Source organism: Lycium barbarum, chromosome 3 (genome assembly GCF_019175385.1).
Source record: "Lycium barbarum isolate Lr01 chromosome 3, ASM1917538v2, whole genome shotgun sequence".
Classification (NCBI taxonomy): Eukaryota; Viridiplantae; Streptophyta; class Magnoliopsida; order Solanales; family Solanaceae; genus Lycium; species Lycium barbarum.
Window position 1 is genome coordinate 12,414,010 of NC_083339.1, and position 6,000 is coordinate 12,420,009.

General features: G+C 40.1%; 1 non-coding gene and 1 pseudogene across 1 annotated transcript; one reads left to right on the forward strand and one right to left on the reverse strand.

The window, feature by feature from the left end:
* The window catches only part of LOC132630313 (uncharacterized), a 109,621-nt pseudogene extending 107,716 nt beyond the window's left edge, over positions 1 to 1,905 (reverse strand).
* LOC132634516 (small nucleolar RNA R71) lies at positions 1,358 to 1,463 on the forward strand. The gene has a single exon (XR_009580234.1). It is a non-coding gene; the product is annotated as a small nucleolar RNA R71 (small nucleolar RNA).
* Positions 1,906 to 6,000: the final 4,095 nt, after the last annotated feature.

Sequence of the window (6,000 nt, forward strand, 5' to 3'; positions counted from 1 at the left end):
TGGTGCCCAATAGAACAAGGAATGGTGAACGCCCCAGGATCTCCCTTTTTCTGCACAGTTGTAGTTGAAATGATGGAACTCACAGTATGGGTCAAACTCACGGTGTCATGCTGCACCGTCTTCTTCTTGGTAAGCAATTCCTTCAAATACTTCGCAAAACCCGGCATTTCCTTGACAGCTTCCAAGAAGGGAAAATTTAGAGATAACTGTTTCAGCTGATCATAAAATTTCTCGAACTTAGCATCTGCCTGCTTCTTCACCAACCTCTGAGGGAAGGGAGGTTTAGATTTGAAAAGCTGTGTCAAAGGGCGGAGAGCCCCTTTTACAGCCTGCTTGCTTGTGTCATCAGCTTCACTAATCATCTCTGGAACATCAACAACCTTCCTGTCAGTAGGACTCTCATCAGTAATAATGGGTGCTTCAGACTGCACCCCATTCTCCTCATCAATCGGCTCAAGATCAATCACCCTCTCAGCAGCTCCCTGTATTGTTTTACCACTTCTAGTAGTAATGGTAAACACATTGTTCAAACCGCCTTCCCCATTCTTCGGATTTGGGATGGTGTCACTTGGAAGTCCTCCCTTTTTAGGAGGGTGCTGCTCTCTAGAAATATCCCTCATCTGCGAATCAAGCTTCTGAATAGCCGCTGTATGAGAACCCGCTGTTTCTGTCAGCCCAGATAAAGTCCTCTCAGACTTCGATTGATTTGCCAGAATCTTCTCAAGCATTGCCTCAACTTTCGAACTACCTTGCTCAGTGATTTCCCTTTCGGTGATATATAAGGATTGGGACTCTTGTTCCCAAAATTGTTGCTGTTGTTGTAGCTCCCTTGGTTCGCACCACCATAGTTATTGTTGTAGTTCCCAGAGTTGTTGTAAGCACCTTGACCTTGCTGAGGTCTCCATTGATTCTGATTCTGATTCTGATAGCCACCTTGATAACTCTGTCGTTGATAACCTCCTTGAGAGTTATTAACATAGTTAGCATCTTCAACCTGCATAGGTGGCCCATCAAGGAACGGACCATCTTAAGCATGGTACATCCCTTTAGGCAAAACTGCTTCATCCTCACAAACATTTACCTTCTTGATTTGAGATTCGTCAAACTTCTTTGTCAGCAAGGAAATATTTGTAGCAAGTTCTGCCAATGTCTGTTGGGTGTCTTGATTCTACCATACGGTACCACATCAGCATTGTTTGAGTGCCAAGCCTGATTATGAGTTGTCAGCTTGTCAAGTATGGTGGTCACTCGTCGAAAGGTCTTGTTCATAAAACACCCGTCAGCTGCATTGTTGACTACTGATTGTGACACTGGATCTAACCCTCGGTAGAACTTCTCCATCAATATATTTTCCGGAAAACCATGAATTGGGCTCCTCTGGAAATACTCATTGAACCTCTCCCAGGCTTCATATAGTTGTTCCCCCGGTCGCTGCTTAAATTCATATATCTTGTCGCGAATCTCAGCCTTCTTGCTAGGGGGGTACCACTTTTTAAGAAAAACAGTTACCATCTCTGCCCATGAAGTGATCGAATGTCGGGGCAGCTTCTCGAACCATGTTCTTGCCTCTCCAGCTAAGGAATATTTGAATAGCCTCAACCGAATTGCATCTTGTGGAACATTGTTCTGGATGTGATTGGCACAAACATCCACAAAGTTCTGCAAATGACGTTGAGGGTCATTCTCGGTAGAGTTTCGAAAGTACCCCTCAAGTTTCAGCAACTGGTAAAGAGATGAGTCAATTTTCACAGAAGTCGCTCCAACTCGAGGTTGAACAATAGCAGATGCATAGTCCTCCTCTGGAACCAGTTCAACAAAAATATTCTCATCATCAGTGTCATCCGCTTGACTGTTCAACCGATTCACCTGATTACCCGCACGCTGATTCTGCTGATTTTGATTCATGTTCACCTGGTTTACACAGAGTGGCAAACAAGGTGTGATGGAATAAGAAAAAGACTTTAATCAAAGCAACACTATTTAGTAATTTCAAAACCGTATTCCCCGGCAACGGCGCCAAAATTTGATACGCTCAAATTACACCTATTAATGGTATAACGCGGACGTTGTCAAATATAGTAACCCAACAAGGTTGGGGTCGAATCCCACAGGGAATAGGGTGTGAAAAGGTTACTAAAGTCGTAGATGCTAAGTTCTAGGTCTAATGTCTTAATCCGATGATTTTGGTAAAATTGGTTGTTCTATAACTAATTGCTAAACTATTGTATTTGTGGTAATTGATGGTGAAAGAAACTAAGGTTGTGTCCCCGTTAGATAGAGTGTATGATCATGGGTGTTGGTCTTGATATACTTGCAATGGATCATTATATGAATGCAGTTAATCTCTATGTGAATCTCTATTATTTCCCAATAAATAAAGATTATATCTTTCTATGATTTTCCCAAATATAAGAAAGTAATAATGAAGAACGATTAATTATGCCAAGTAAATTCTTCTTATTCCTAAGTAAATTTATTAAACAAAGTTTAAAGCTTTGAGTTCTTGTTAATTATTCTTACCAACCCTAATTATTCTCCCAAATAAATTTAGAGTTTATGGCTTTAATCAATGTTTGCAACCATTAATTATGAATGAAGAATGAAGAATAACTAAACCCTAATAATCCATTATTTGTATATCAATCACAACCCAATCACAAAACACCCATCATTGGGTTCACAACCCTAGTAAGGGAATTTAGCTACTCATGACAATGAGCAAGAAATAAGAAATTGAAGAATTCATAATTGCTTACTTTGGAATAAAAGAGGAATTGGTAATACTTGAATTGATGTTTGAATCTTCAAAAACTAGAGAGGATTCTATGTTCTAAGTCAAGAGACAAATATATAATAACTGGTGTCTATTAAAAACCCTACAATGACTATTTATAGGTTTTGGGAATACATAAGTTACAGATTTTGCACTTCAGTCCCGTCATGTTGAAATACGGTCCGTAAACTGGTTTACGGACCATAAAGTCACTTTACGACCCAGTCGTCCTTCAGCTGCCTCTTTTGAAGTACGGACCGTAAAGTGGTTTACGGTCCGTAAACTGCATGCTCGTCTTTCACTTTGCCAAAACTCAGCCTTTCTGCCAGGTGCTTGAATGATTAAATACGTGATGGAATACGGACCGTAAACTGCAATACGGTCCGTAAACTCAGCTCGTAAACCACCATCTTTGCCGCTTGACTCTCTGTTGCTGAGATCCTTTAATACGACCATGGAATACGACCCGTATTGTAGAATACAGACCGTAAACTTCAATTCACGACCTGGTTCTGAACTTCAACTGTGAGTGTGCCGAATCTGTTCCTTTACTTGAAAAACACTAAAAAACACGTAAAATCACCTAGGCTTGCTTAAAAACAAGTAAAACTTATAGTCAAAAAGCGTCGATTGTGGCTTAAAATCACGCCACATCAATAGGCATGATGGGGCAGAAATTCATAGAAGTTGTCAGAATGGGAGAAGCCTTAGAAGAAGGAATCAAATCCGAAAAAATTCAGGATCTTACGGCCTTGCAAGCTGTAAACAAAGCTATTCAATCTAGTTCTATCAACGGGCTTAAAAAGAAGAAAAAAGATGTCACTACAGTCATGAATGTCCAAGGACATAAGCCGAGCCCAGCCATTACATACTTTAACCATCCACAACAACCTTTCTACCCTTACCACTACACCGAGCCCTACCAAGCTCCACTATCGCCTTACCCTGTCTATAACGCCCAAGCAAACTACTACCAACCCCGAGCACTTCCACATCAAAACCCACGTCCATATCAACCCGTTCAAGCTCCAACTTACCAAAACTGACCACATGCCACACCTAAAGCCCGTCCAAAACCAGACATCAAAAACACCCGTAATTACACTCGGTTCGCTGAACCCTTGGCTTAATTGTTTGAAAGAATGAAAGCAGCAGGCGTGATACAACCAATTGAAGGGAAAATTCCCGATCCTATCTCAAGATGGTTTGATGGTTCCAAACGTTGTGCATACCATTCTGGAGTTGCTGGGCACGACACTGAGGATTGCTATGGCCTCAAAAACAAAATTGAAGCCTTGATTAAGGAAGGAGCGATCCCGCTCACTGGGGCTCGGCCCAATGTGGACAACAACCCTTTACCTACTCATAAAAATGCCAACGTGAACATGATCACTGTTGAGAAAGATGGAGATGTGAAAGCCATCATGCCATCAACCTTTATCGCTCCCGTGGAAACAGTCCAAAGACAAGCAACAATGAAGATTACTGCTACAGCTACTCGCAACACCGAGACATCGACCATCCGGGGTGACGAACCAGGAGAGACTTTAAAGAATTGGACTTTTACTCCGTCCCTGGTTCGCCGGGAGTCTTGGTAGATGAACATGTAGTAAACTTTTTGTGATAGCACGATCTTAAAATTGAGGCTTAAATCGTGCCCCTAAACTTTTGTTGCTTGCCTCATATTTTGGAAGCTTAAATTGCAAAAACTATGAATGCATTTCTGATTTTCCTTAACTGTCTATTATTTGTTATTTTCTACTTTATTTAATATATATAAATTGTCAAATCTGCCAACTCTATGACTGTGACATAAAATGAACGAATAGACAACATACATCTCGAGAGAGTAACAAAAGAAATTAGAGGACAACACAATATTCCCCTCGGAAAATTTGAAACAACCAATAGATAACGACACAAACATGAAAGCTATTATTCAAGGAGAAAACAAAGGACGACATTAAGTTAGACAGCTTAGTTTGCTCTTTCCTTTAACAATCAGTACGAACTACGCTGACGTGAATCCCGTGGTGGGATACGTAGGCAGCCCACATAGGGTTCGGTTGCATTACAACAGAAAATCCAAAATCCTTATACAAGGAGAGTTACACATGGCCTGATTCCCTCGGCGGGATTCGTAGACTATCAACATACGGACAATCGTATTTAGTTAGAAATCCAACAAGCCTTTTACCATTTACATAACAGAACTACGCTGACCTGATTCCCTTGGTGGGATACGTAGGCAATCCACATCTGGTTCGGTCCCTTTATTAGAGAATTACAAACCACATTCTTATGTACCCCTACGAACTACGTTCCGACCTGATTCCCTTGACGGGATACGTAGGCAACCTGTATAAGGTTCGGTCACACCACAACATAAATTCAGTATACCCTTATGGGCCCAAAACTGGGGCATATCTTAAAAGATATAGACAAGAGAATGGTTGGACATCGACAAGATTAGATAGGAAGTATCATAGACAAATGACTTTTCAATTGTTTTGGAAGTGTCACAATCTAAAGTTGGCAGAAATATTTTACAACTTACATACATATATTTACATATATATATCATTCTTTATATACATATACTTACGTATATATATTTCCTTATACATATATACCTTTCAAATGAAACACTTTCTTTCAATTGTTTCACTACTATTCATCTACCGAGGCTTGTACGGAGATCACAAGATCCAGACAAACAAGATGAATGGAGCGCTAACAACGTCAAGCTTCGAGTCAACACGAATCAGCTTCCCCCTCCCAAACTAAGAATTTTTCTTTGAGTGCAGGAATTAAAAGATCACGAGACCAACAGTCAAGTCCATCAATCATGGTCGGAACATCATTTGGCTCATTATGGCTTCACCTTAAAAGCCAAACGGCTTTATTTCCAACTTTATCTTTAATTTCATTTTTATCACAATAACTTTATGACATTATTAACAGATACACCTGTTTTTGTAGGTTGTCGAGATCGAAGACTAGTTAAATCAAGATTACATCGAAGACGTCATTAATTGGGCTTATCACGATCTCATCAACATTAGTAGCCAAACGGCTACACTATTACTTTACTCTATATTTTATGAATTACTTTATCATTTACTTTACCAACTTTAACAACTTTACCCCAGATTTTACGGGAATTTTCATCAAATCTCCGAAGACAACCGGAGACATCATTTACTTTACCTACTTTAACAACTTTA